The sequence below is a fragment of the Papio anubis genome, chromosome 12 (assembly GCF_008728515.1).
Source record: "Papio anubis isolate 15944 chromosome 12, Panubis1.0, whole genome shotgun sequence".
NCBI lineage: Eukaryota > Metazoa > Chordata > Mammalia > Primates > Cercopithecidae > Papio > Papio anubis.
Window position 1 is genome coordinate 114,932,343 of NC_044987.1, and position 12,220 is coordinate 114,944,562.

The window sequence follows — 12,220 nt, forward strand, 5'->3', positions numbered from 1 at the left end:
TAGTTGGGACTACAGGCACGCACCACCATGCCCAGCTAAGTTTTGTTTGTTTTGTATATTTTTAGTAGAGACGGGTTACACTATGTTAGCCAGGATGGTCTCGATCTGTTGACCTTGTGATCTGCCTTCCTCAGTCTCCCAAAGTGCTGGGATTACAGGTGTGCGCAACCACGCCCAGCCAGTTTTGAATTTTATTTTTATTATTTTTATTTTTTAGAGAGAGTCTTCTTCTGTCGCCCATGCTGGAGTGCAGTGGGGGCGATCTCGGCTCACTGCAACCTCCACCTCCTGGTTCAAGTGGATTCTCCTGCTTCAGCCTTCTGAGTAGCTGGGACTACAGGCACACGCCACAACACCCAGCTAATTTTTGTGTTTTTAGTAGAGACAGAGTTTCACCATGTTGGCCAGGCCAGTCTGGAACTCCCAACCTCAAGTGATCTGCCCGCCTTGCCCTCCCAAAGTGCTAAGATTACAGATGTGAGCCACCGAGCCTGGCCCACAGTTTTGGACTTCATCATCCTGATAATCCTGAGTTCAAGGGGCAGCTCCACCATTCCCCAAGCCCTCCAAAACCTTCCCTCTCAAGCCCCTCAGACCCAGGATCAAGGGCTGGTTGGTATGGACCTGTGTGAGAGGTTTTTTTGTTGTTTTGTTTTTGTTTTTGTTTTTGAGACAGGGTCTCACTTAGTAGCTCAGGTTGGAATGCAGTGGCACAATCTCAGCTCAGCTCACTGCAACCTCTGCCTCTCAGGCTCAAGGGATCCTCCCATCTTAGCCCCTGGATTATAGGAACACCTGGCTAATTTTTTATTTTTTATTTTTTGAGAAGCAGTCTTGCTCTGTTGCCCAGGCTGGAGTGCAATGGTGCGATCTCGGCTCACTGCCACCTCCACCTCCTGGGTTCAAGTGATTCTTCTGCCTCAGCCTCTGGAGTAGCTGAGGCTACAGGTGTGCACCACCACACCTGGCTAATTTTTTTGTATTTTTAGTAGAGATGGGGTTTCACCATATTGGCCAGGTTGGTCTCAAACTCCTGACCTCGTGATCCGCCGTTTTTTCTTTTTTTTCTTTTTTTTTCGAGATGAGTTTCGCTCATGTTCCCCGGGCTGGAGTGCAATGGTGCGATCTCCGCTCACTGCAACCTCTGCCTCCCGAGTTCAAGCAATTCTCCTGCCTCAGCCTCCTGAGCAGCTGGGATTACAGGCATGCACCACCATACCTGGCTAATTTTGTATTTTTAGTAGAGACGGGCTTTCTCCATATTGGTGAGGCTGGTCTGGAACTCCCGACCTCAGGTGATCTGCCCACCTCAACCTCCCAAAGTGCTGGGATTATAGGCATGGGCCACCACGCACAGCCTAATTTTTGTATTTGTATTTTATTTTATTTTTATTTATTTATTTTTGAGACGGAGTCTCGCTCTGTTGCCCAGGCTAGAGTGCAATGGCGGGATCTCAGCTCACTGCAACCTCTACCTCCCGGGTTCAAGCGATTCTCCTGCCTCAGCCTCTTGAGTAGCTGGAATTACAGGCACCCACGACAGTGCCCAGCTAATTTTTGTATTTTTAGTAGAGATGGGGGTTTCTGCCATGTTGGCCAGGCTGGTTTCAAACTCCTGACCACAGGTGATCCGCCTGCCTCGGCTTTCCAAAGTGCTGGGATTACAAACTTGAGCCACTGCACCTGGCCCAGGCAGAGTACTTCTGACTTCAGGAAATGGATGAAATTACCAGAGCACTTAGGGGAAGGAGACAGTGTGGGGAAGAGATCTGGGAGGGTTCTCGTGGGTTGTTGATTTGGAAGACCACAATCCTGGCTCTGACAAAGCAGTGTTCTTTACGCCTTTGTTTTCCTATCTTTAACTGGGGATAGTGCTGTCTGCTTACTGTGACAAGCAAGAGTAGCCACAGTAAACCCACCTGGAAGCAAATAGAAATGACTTGGGTCTTGCTGTCATCTAGTGAACAAATCAGGCATTGCATGAGTTATCTTTGGAATACATTGTAATACGCTTGTTCAACAAGCTTTTTTGTTTGTTTGTTTGTTTGTTTGAGACAGAGTCTCACTCAGTCACCCAGGCTGGAGTGCAGTGGCGCCATCTTCACTCACTGCAACCTCCGCCTCCTGGGTTCAAGCAATTCTCCTGCCTCAGCCTCCCGAGTAGCTGGGATTACAAGCGCCCACCACCACTCTCGGCTAATTTTTGTATTTTTAGCAGAGATGGGGTTTCGCCATGTTGGCCAGGCTGATCTCGAACTCCTGACCTCAGGTGATCCACCCGCCTCAGCCTACCAAAGTGCTGGGATTACAGGCGTGAGCCACCGCACCCATCTCAACAAGCATTTTTATTGCTGAGTAAATAATTTTATTGCTGAGTATATCCACTCCCTTGTGTGGATATACCATGAAATTATTTTTAAAAATATTGGCTGGGGGTCGAGCACAGTGGCTCACACCTGTAATCCCAGCACTTTGGGAGGCCGAGGCAGGCTGATCACGAGGTCAGGAGATCGAGACCATCCTGGCTAACGTGGCGAAACCCCATCTCTACTAGAAATATAAAAAATTAGCCGGGCGTGATGGCAGATGCCTGTAGTCCCAGCTACTGGGAAGGCTGAGGCAGGAGAATGATGTGAACCTGGGAGGTGGAGTTTGCAGTTAATTGAGATAGTGCCATTGCACTCCAGCCTTGGCGACAGAGCGCAACTCCGTCCCCAACTCCAAACAAAATTATATGTATATAGGCTGGGATACACCTGTAATCCCAGCACTTTGGGAGGCCGAGGTGGGCAGAACACTTGAAGTCAGGGGTTTGAGACCAGCCTGGCCAACATGGTAAAACCTTGTCTCTACTAAAAATACAAAAAAAATTAGCTGGGTGCGGTGGCACATTTCTGTAATCCCAGCTATTCAGGAGGCTGAGACATGAGAATCACTTGAACCTAGGAGGTAGAGATCACGTCCCTGCACTCCAGCCTGGGTACCAGAGTGAGACTCTTTCTCAAAAAAATTAAAATAAAAATTAAGAGTGGCTGGGCATGGTGGCTCACGCCTGTAATCCAAGCACGTTGCAAGGCTGCAGAGAGTGGATCTTTTGAGGCCAAGAATTTGAGACCAACATGGCCAACACAGCAAGACCAAAAACACACAAAAATTAGCCGGGCGTGGTGGCTGGCGCCTGTAATCCCAGCTATTAGGGAGGCTGAGGCATTGCTCGAACCTAGGAGGCGGAGGCCACATTAGGCCGAGATGGTACCACTGCACTCCAGCCTGGACAACAGAGCGAGACTCTGTCTCAAAAAACAACAACAAAAAATAGATTGTGTCTTGCTTTGTTGTCCAGGCTGGTCTCGAACTCCTGGACTCAAGGGATCCTCCCACCTCAGCCTCCCAAAGTAGAATTACAGGTGTGACCCACTGCACACAGCACTGGTGTGTTTTGTTTTGTTGTGTTTTTGGACAGGGTCTCACTTTGTCACCGTTGCTGGGGCTGGAGTGCAGTGGCAGGACCTCAGCCTACTGCAGCCTCTGTCTCCTGGTCTCAAGCGATCCTCTCACCTGGGCTTCCCAAGTGGCTGGAACCGTAGATGCATGCCACCATGCCTAGATAATTGTTTTTTTAGACGGAGTTTCACTCTTGTTGCCCAGGCTGGAGTGCAATGGCGCGATCTTGGCTCACTGCAACCTCCGCCTCCCGGGTTCAAGCAATTCTCTTGCCTCAGCCTCCTGATTAGCTAGGATTACAGGCATGCACCACCATGCTAGGCTAATTTTGTATTTTTAGTAGAGATGGGGTTTCTCCATTTTGGTCAGGCTGGTCTCAAACTCCCGACCTCAGGTGGTCTGCCCACCTCGGTCTACCAAAGTGCTGGGACTACAGGTGTGATCCGCCGCACTCGGCCTTAATTTTTTTATTTTTAGTAGAGATGGGGTCTCTCCATGTTGCCCACGATGGTCTGGAACTCCTGAGCTCAAGTCATCCTCCCACCTCAGCCTTCCAAAGTGCTGATAATATTACGAATCACCAGTCACCCACATACAGCTGCAGTTGCGTATCTTCTTTGGTGAAGTGTCTGTTCATTTGCGTTGTGTTTTTTTCTTTTCTTTTTAAGACGGAGTCTTTTTTTTTTGAGGCGGGTCTCATCTGTCCCAGAGCTGGGTACGATGGCGGATCTCAGCTCACTGCCAGCCTCGGGTTCCGCCATTCTCCTGCACCTCAGCCTCCCGAGTAGCTGGGACTACGAAGCCACGCCACCTCACCCGGCTAGTTTTTGTATTTCTTAATAGAGAGCCGGGGGTTTCACCGTGTTAGCAGCCAGAATGGTCACCGATCTCCTGACCTGCGTGATCCGCCCGTTAAGGCCGGGAGTCTTAAACGCATCACCACCGCCTCTCGCAGTTACGCCGTGTTTTGAATGGCGACTCCTTTTGCATATAATAGTTCACTGCTCCTCTATCCTTTCTTTTTTTTTTTTTTTTTTCCCAGACAGAGTCTTGCTCTCTTGCCCAGGCTTACAGGCACACACCACCATGTGCTGCTAAGTTTTTCTATTTCTTTGTAGAAACAGGGTCTTGCTATGTTGCTCAGGCTGGTCTCAGGCTCCTGGGCTCAAGCTATCCACCCACCTCAGTCTCCCAAATTGAAAGTGCTGGGATTGGCCAGGCGCAGTGGCTCACGCCTGTAATCCCAGCACTTTGGGAGGCCGAGGCAGGTGGATCACAAGGTCAGGAGATCGAGACCATCCTGGCTAACATGGTGAAACCCCGTCTCTACTAAAAATACAAAAAAATTAGCTGGGCATGGTGGCGGGCACCTGCAGTCCCAGCTACTCAGGAGGCTGAGGTAGGAGAATGGTGTGAACTTGGGAGGCGGAGCTTGCAGTGAGCCGAGATCATGCCACTGCACTCCAGCCTGAGCGACAGAGTGAGACTCCGTCTCAGAAAAAAAAAAAAAGAAAGAAAGTGCTGAGATTACAGATGCAAGCCACTGTACCCGGCCCTCTTTTTTGTTGTTGTTGATCAGGGTCTTGCTGTCTTGCTCTGTTGTCCAGGCTGGAGTGCAGTGCCGTGATCACAGCTCACTGCATCCTTGACCTCCCAGGCTCAAGTAATCCTCCCACCTCAGCCTCCTGAGTAACTGCCACCACGCCTGGCTAATGTTTGTATTTTTTGTAGAGATGAGGTCTCCCTGTGTTGGCCAGGCTAGTCTCAAACTCCTGGGCTCAAGTGCTCCTCCTGCCTCAGCCTCCCAAAGTTCTGGGATTATAGGCGTGAGCCATCACAGCCAGCTAACTTCTTTTTCTCACTGAGAAACACACTAAGTAAATTCACTATTAGATATGAATTTTTATTTTTATTTCTGAGATGGAGTCTCACTCTGTTACCCAGGCTGGAGTACAGTGGTGCAATCTTGGCTCACTGCAACCTCCGTCTCCCGGGTTCAAGTGATTCTCCTGTCTCAACCTCCTGAGTAGCTGGGACTACAGGTGCATGCTACCATGCTCAGCTAATTTTTGTATTTTTACTAGAGACAGTGTTTTGTCATGTTGATCAGGCTGGTCTTGAACTCTTGACCTCAAGTGATCTGCCTGCCTCAGCCTCCCAGGGATTACAGGTGTGAGCCACTGCACCCAGCCAGATGTGATATTTCGACATTACAGTTTCAGGCAAAAACACTCATCATTTAACACAACACAATAGCTTGGGACAATCTGAAACAAATGTGGGCAATGTCTGCTTAAACCAAAAGCTTTGTTCTGTACGGCAGTTCTGGCGAGAGAGGAAATAGGAATAGGTGGGCGGGGCCCTGGAAGCCAAGGGAGGAAACTGACTTTATTCATAGTGTGAAAGGGTAAAAGCAATTAAATCTGCAATCACAGCAATGAGTGTAAAAATGAATCTCCTAGTTATTTTAAGGATTCCTTTTAGGGCTTCATTGACTATATGAATAGAAGGGAGAAGATTCCCAGGGGCAGTGTAAAGAAACTGGTATCATACCTCTTCTCTGGCTCTGACCAGGAGAACACTTGTTTTGGATCAAATGCTTAGCATCAATATACATAAACAATTTGCAATTGCATTCAATAGTTTGACTATCAGGGATAATTATGTTTCCAACCCGATAATATATATGGTGGTTTAAGCAAACCACTCATGGTACCATCCTATCAGACATTAAAGTGATCTTTTTTTTTTTTTTTTTTTGAGAGTCGCACTGTCGCCCAGGCTGGAGTGCAGTGGCAGGATCTCAGCTCACTGCAAGCTCGCCTCGGGTTTCGCGGCATTCTCCTGCCTCAGCCTCCCTATAGCTGGGACTACAGGCGCCCGCTACCTCGCCTGGCTATTTTTTTCCTATTTTTTAGTAGAGCCGGGGTTCACTGTGTGTTAGCCAGGATGGTCTCCTGACCTTGTGATCCGCCCGTCTGGCCTTCCAAAGTGCTGGGGATGCAGGCTTGAGCCACCCAGCCCGGCCCTAAAAAAGTGAGTCTTATACATGTTTGTTTTATTTGCAAGAATTTTTTTTTTTTTTTTTTTTTTTTTTTTTTTTTGAGGCGGGTCTGCATCTGTCACCAGGCTGGAGTGCAGTGGCGGATCTCAGCTCACTGCAAGCTCCGCCCTCCGGGTTCCGCCATTCTCCTGCCTCAGCCTCCCGGTAGCTGGGACTACAGGCGCCAGCCACCTCGCCCGGCTAGTTTTTGTATTTTTAGTAGAGATAGAGGTTTCACCGTGTTAGCAGGATGGTCTCGATCTCCTGACCCTCGTGATCACCGTCTGCGGCCTCCCAGTGCTGGGATTACAGGCTTGAGCCACAGCCCGGCCCTTTTTTTTTTTTGAGGCCAGTCTCACTGTAGCCAGGCTGGAGTGCAGTGGCGGATCTCAGCTCACTGCAAGCTCCGCCTCCCGAGGTTCCCGCATGCATTCTTCTCCTCAGCCTCCCGGTAGCTAGGACTGGCTTGACCTCATGCGGCTATTTTTTGTATTTCTTAGTAGAAGGGGTTTCACGTGTTAGCTTCAGGATGGTCTCGATCTCTCCTGACCTGCGTGATCCGCCCGTCCTGGTACTCCCAAAGTGCTGGGATTACAGGCTTGAGCCACAGCCCGGCCTTTGCAAGGAGTACGATAAGCTCCATTCCATAATCTAATTCTGGACATGGCTGCAGCCAACCTCCACAATTCAGGATGTTCTGGGGTAACTACAGGATGAATCATTTTTGGTCTAGGAGGAACAATGCCCTTGTCCAACCATTTGAATGGGTAAGAAGACACCCATTCCTTCTTTTTATAGGAGTGCCAACCTTCTTCATAATCAATAAACTCTGAACATTGGGTATTTTGGCCAGAGCAATCTTGTCAATACTCTTTTGGGGCCCAGTCAATGGCAATACCTGTGGTGGGACTCTGTAGCACTGCTGCTTTTGGAGCATTGCAATCACTCCATAGAATATTTTGAATTATTAAAGCTCCCTTTATAGTGTCTTTTAAACAGTGTGGCAATTCTTGTGTTTCATTGTGTTTTATTGAGACAAGAATTCTCTGTTCCTCAATGAATTTATTTTAACAGTCAGGACCTGAAAAGAATTACTGCTGAAAACTTATGCACCTGATAAGAATCATTACTAGAGGCCTGCAGTCCACATCCAATTTTGATTAGAGCATGCCAAACAGCCAGGTGCAATTCCTATGCACAATGGTGGAAATCTATATCCAATGGACACGTTAAAAGGCATTCCTTCTTCATCTGGTTGAGCTGGAAATCTGTCATCATTAGGGATCAGCATGAATGCACTGTCATTAGTATAAACCTCCACTGAGGAATCCACCCATGAAACATATCGAATAAGAGGGGGAAACGGGACATATGCCCAGTAGGTATAATTTTGAGTTGCTACAGCCCCAGGTATACTTACCACTGCAGTAACTACCATAAAGGCAGCCAAGATAATATTATCTGTAGTTTTTGGAATCACTTTGTCCTGTAGGTGTCTCTCAACCTCTTTGGAAATTACTTTTATCTGACCCCACGTCAGTAGGGTGGAATTTTTTGTATCGGGAGCTGTGGGGCGACCCTGTGATGCGAAGTTAAGATTACAAATTTTATTAGTCAGGCGACGAGCCTTGCACTTCGATTTCTGGCGGTTGTTCGCCTTTTGTTTCTGACGGTTCTTCAAGGCTGGAGTCATGGTACAATTTCAACTGACTGGAGGGAAGCCAAACAGCTTGTTGGTCCTTTCCTGGGGAGACACAAGCAAAACCCCCACCCCATGTTATTACAGTGCCTAATTCCCATTTATTAGTTGTTATATCCTTCCGCCATACTCTCTTGCCTTTTTGTGGGTCAAATTTATTACCAGTAAAGTGTTGTTCTGCTGCTGTGAAAAGTTGGTTTTTAGCCAGATTTTAAAAATTTAATCTGAACAGAGCTAAATTTAACTGTGCACGGGGAGTACTGACATCCCCTTTCTTTTTGTTATCTTGTTTGCGAAGCTGGTCTTTGAGAGATTTATTAGCTTGTTCCACCAGTGCTTGTCCTTGAGAATTACAGGGAATTCCAGTAGTGTGATTAATGCCCCATGTTTGAGTGAACTTTTTAAAGGCAATGATAGTATAGCCGGGACCATTATCAGTTTTAAGCTTAATGGGGCAGTCCATAACTGAGAAACAGGAAAGCATGTGTCGTTTAACATGAGCAGTACTTTCTCCTATTTGGCACGTAGCCCAGATGAAGTGGGAAAAGGTGTCCACTGTTACATGTACAAAAGAAAGTCTCCCAAAAGCTGGAAAGTGGGTTACATCCATTTGTCAGTGTGCGTTGGGGGAAAGGCCTCGAGGATTAATTCCGGATGGAAGCGGCTGTAACATTAACACTTGACAAGTAGGACAGTGATGTACAATGGTTTTAGTTTGTTTCTATGTAAGGGGCAACTTTTTCCTGAGTCCCGCAGCACTGACATGAGTTAAAACATTAAAATTTTCTGCATCTGTAAAAACGGGAGCAACTAACGTATCAGCTCAGGCATTTGCTGCCAAGAGGGATCCGGGGAGGGGTATGTGAGCCCGAATGCGAGTAATGTAGAAAGGAGAAGACTTTGCTCTGAGTACAGACTGAGACCCTTGGAAAAGAAAAAGTAGGTTATCATCAAGCAGAAATTTGATTAAGGCAGTTTCAATGTTGTGAGCAACACTTACTACATACGCAGAATCAGAAACAATGTTAACTGGTTCAGGGAAATCTTCAAGAACAGCCATGACAGCAATCAGCTCAGCTGTTGTGCTAAAATAGCTCCTGTGTTGAAAACACAGGTCCTGTATATGCTACGTGGCCATTACAGGAAGCATCAATAAAAACAGTGACAGCTTCAGCTAATGGGGTGTTTCTAGTAATGTTAAGTAAAATCCAATAAGTGAATTTAAGGAACTGTAATAGTTCTACATTGGGATAATGATTATCTATTATACCTGGGAAACCTGCCAAATGTACTTGCCAAGGAATGTAGGTTGCAAAAACCTGTTGGACTTGTAATCGGGTGAGGGGAACAATGATTTTTGGGGGCTTAATAACCTTGTCTTCTAGCTGCATTCCTAAATAGTGATAAGGAGAAGAAGTCTGGATTTTTTTCTGGAGCTATAACTAACCGGCTGTTGCAACTGCTTGTTGTACTTTAGAAAAACAAGATATTAACACGAAGCGTGAAGGTGCCGCGAGATCAGCGGTCTGCTGAGCAAGATCAGTGGGCTGTGGCTGATTTTGTGTCGCAGGGATGGCAGGTATTGGAGGTTATAAAATTATAGGAAATTGCCAGGCTTCAGGATCCCCATATTCTCTTGCCTGTGTTATAGCTCTCATAAGAGGAGTGTCATTTTGAGGAACGTATGTAACTTGTTGCTTGTGAGCGGCAAGGGTAGTGGTGGCAATCGTAGTAGCCACCGGATCAGAAGCAGAAAAAAGGTTGGAATTTTGAATGGAGAAAGAGTTGAGAACCTGTAAACCAGGATGAGACAAGATTGCCTGCTAAGCAGATCTTTCATGGGCCTGAAGTCCAGGCTGCCACGGTAACTGCGGACCAGGCTTCAAGGGAGCCAGATTTGTCGAAAGAGACCCAGGCTTCAAGAGAGCCTGATTTATGGAGAGAGACCCAGGCTTCAAGGGAGCCTGATTTGTCTAAAGAGAACCAGGCTTCAAGGGAGCCTGAGTTTCCAAAAGAGAAACAGGCGTGAAAAATGAAAAACTAGGCTTCAGAGGGATCGGGGCCGAAGAGGCGGAAGGTTGAGAGCTCCACAGCAGGGCTGAACAGGAACAGCCCTGTATTGAGATAATACAGGAGGATTTTTATAAAGTTTAAGTAAGCCGAGTACTTAGTACTGGCTTGTCCTATGGTGTCCCCGGGATACTCTTGAGTGCCCAAGCTTACCACCAAGCTCACTGACTGCAATCCTCAGGAATCTGTGGTCCAAAGTCCTCCGCTGGGTCCCCGGCTCAAAGCGCAACTTCACAGAGCAAGGGAGAAACCCACGTTGGAGCGCCAGATGTAGGGTCCAGCCTTATGGGGCTTAGCAGGTGTTCTCCCCATGTGTGGAGATGAGAGATTGTAATAAATAAAGACACAAGACAAAGAGATAAAGAGAAAACAGCTGGGCCCAGGGGACCACTACCATCAAGATGCGGAGACCGGTAGTGACCCCGAATGGCTGGACTCACTGGTATTTATTGCATACAAGACAAGGGGGCAGGGTAAGGAGGGTGAATCTTGTAAGTGATTGACAAAGGGAAGCAAGTCACGTGATAGCGGGCCCTCTCCTTTTGGGTAGCCGAAGCAGAGAGAGAAGGCAGCATTCGTCAGTGTTTTCTTCTCTGCACTCGTAAGAAAGATCAAAGACTTTAAGACTTTCATGGCCGGGCGCGGTGGCTCAAGCCTGTAATCCCAGCACTTTGGGAGGCCGAGACGGGCGGATCACGAGGTCAGGAGATCGAGACCATCCTGGCTAACACGGTGAAACCCCGTCTCTACTAAAAAAAAAAATACAAAAAACTATCTGGGCGAGGTGGCGGGCGCCTGTAGTCCCAGCTACTCAGGAGGCTGAGGCAGGAGAATGGCGTAAACCCGGGAGGCGGAGCTTGCAGTGAGCTGAGATCCGGCCACTATGCTCCAACCTGGGGGACAGAGCAAGACTCCGTCTCAAAAAAAAAAAAAAAAAGACTTTCACTATTCCTTCTACCGCTATCTACTACGAGCTTCAAAGAGGAACCAGGAGTATGGGAGGAGCATGAAAGTGGACAAGGATCGTGACCACTGAAGCACAGCACCACAGGGAGGGGTTTAGGCCTCCGGATGACTGCGGGCAGGCCTGGATAATATCCAGCCTTCCACCAGAAGCTGGTGGAGCAGAGTGTTCCCTGACTCCTCCAAGGAAAGGAGACTCCCTTTCGCTGTCTGCTAAGTAACGGGGGTGTGGGGAAAAGAAAGAGATCAGCCTGTTACTGTGTCTATATAGAAAGAAGTAGACATAAGAGACTCCATTTTGTTCTGTGTTTGAGATGCTGTTAATCTGTGACCCTACCCCCAACCTTGTCCTTGCAAGAGACATGCGCTGCGGTTAATGGATTTTGGGCTGTGCAGGATGTGTCTTTGTTAAACAAGTGCCTGAAGGCAGCTTGCTGGTTAAAAGTCATCACCATTCTCTTAATTTCAACTACCCAGGGACACGTACACGGCCAAAGGTCGCAGGGACCTCTGCCTAGGAAAGCTAGGTATTGTCCAAGGTTTCTCCACATGTGATAGGCTGAAACAATGCTGCTAAAAGGTTTATGGAGATGTTTGCATATGCATCTCAAGGCACAGCATTTTCCTTCAAACTTATTCATGTCACAGAGGTTTTTGTTCATATGTCTTACTGCCGATTTCCTCCCTACAATGATCCTATTGTCCTGCCACTCCCTTATCTTTAAGATGGTAAAGATAATTATCAATAAATAATTATCAATAAATACTAAGGGAACTCAGAGACCGGTGCCTGCGTGGGTCCTCTGTAAGCTGAGCGCCGGTCCCCTGGGCCCACTTTCTCTATACTTTGTCTCTGTGTCTCATTTCTTTTCTCAAGTCTCTCGTTCCACCTAACGAGAAACACCCACAGGTGTGGAGGGGCAGGCCACCCCTTCAGGGGGCCTTCACAGACACTGGCATTACCGCTTGACCAAAGAGCCCTCAAGTGGCCCTTATGCGGG

The 12,220-nt window shown here is 47.7% G+C and overlaps 1 long non-coding RNA gene across 1 annotated transcript; it reads right to left on the bottom strand.

The window, feature by feature from the left end:
* Positions 1-7,118: 7,118 nt before the first annotated feature.
* LOC116269781 lies at positions 7,119-10,701 on the bottom strand. Its single transcript, XR_004177586.1, has 2 exons — positions 10,410-10,701; positions 7,119-8,231 (listed from the first exon to the last, which is right to left on the bottom strand). It is a non-coding gene; the product is annotated as an uncharacterized LOC116269781 (long non-coding RNA).
* Between the last annotated feature and the right edge of the window lie 1,519 nt (positions 10,702-12,220).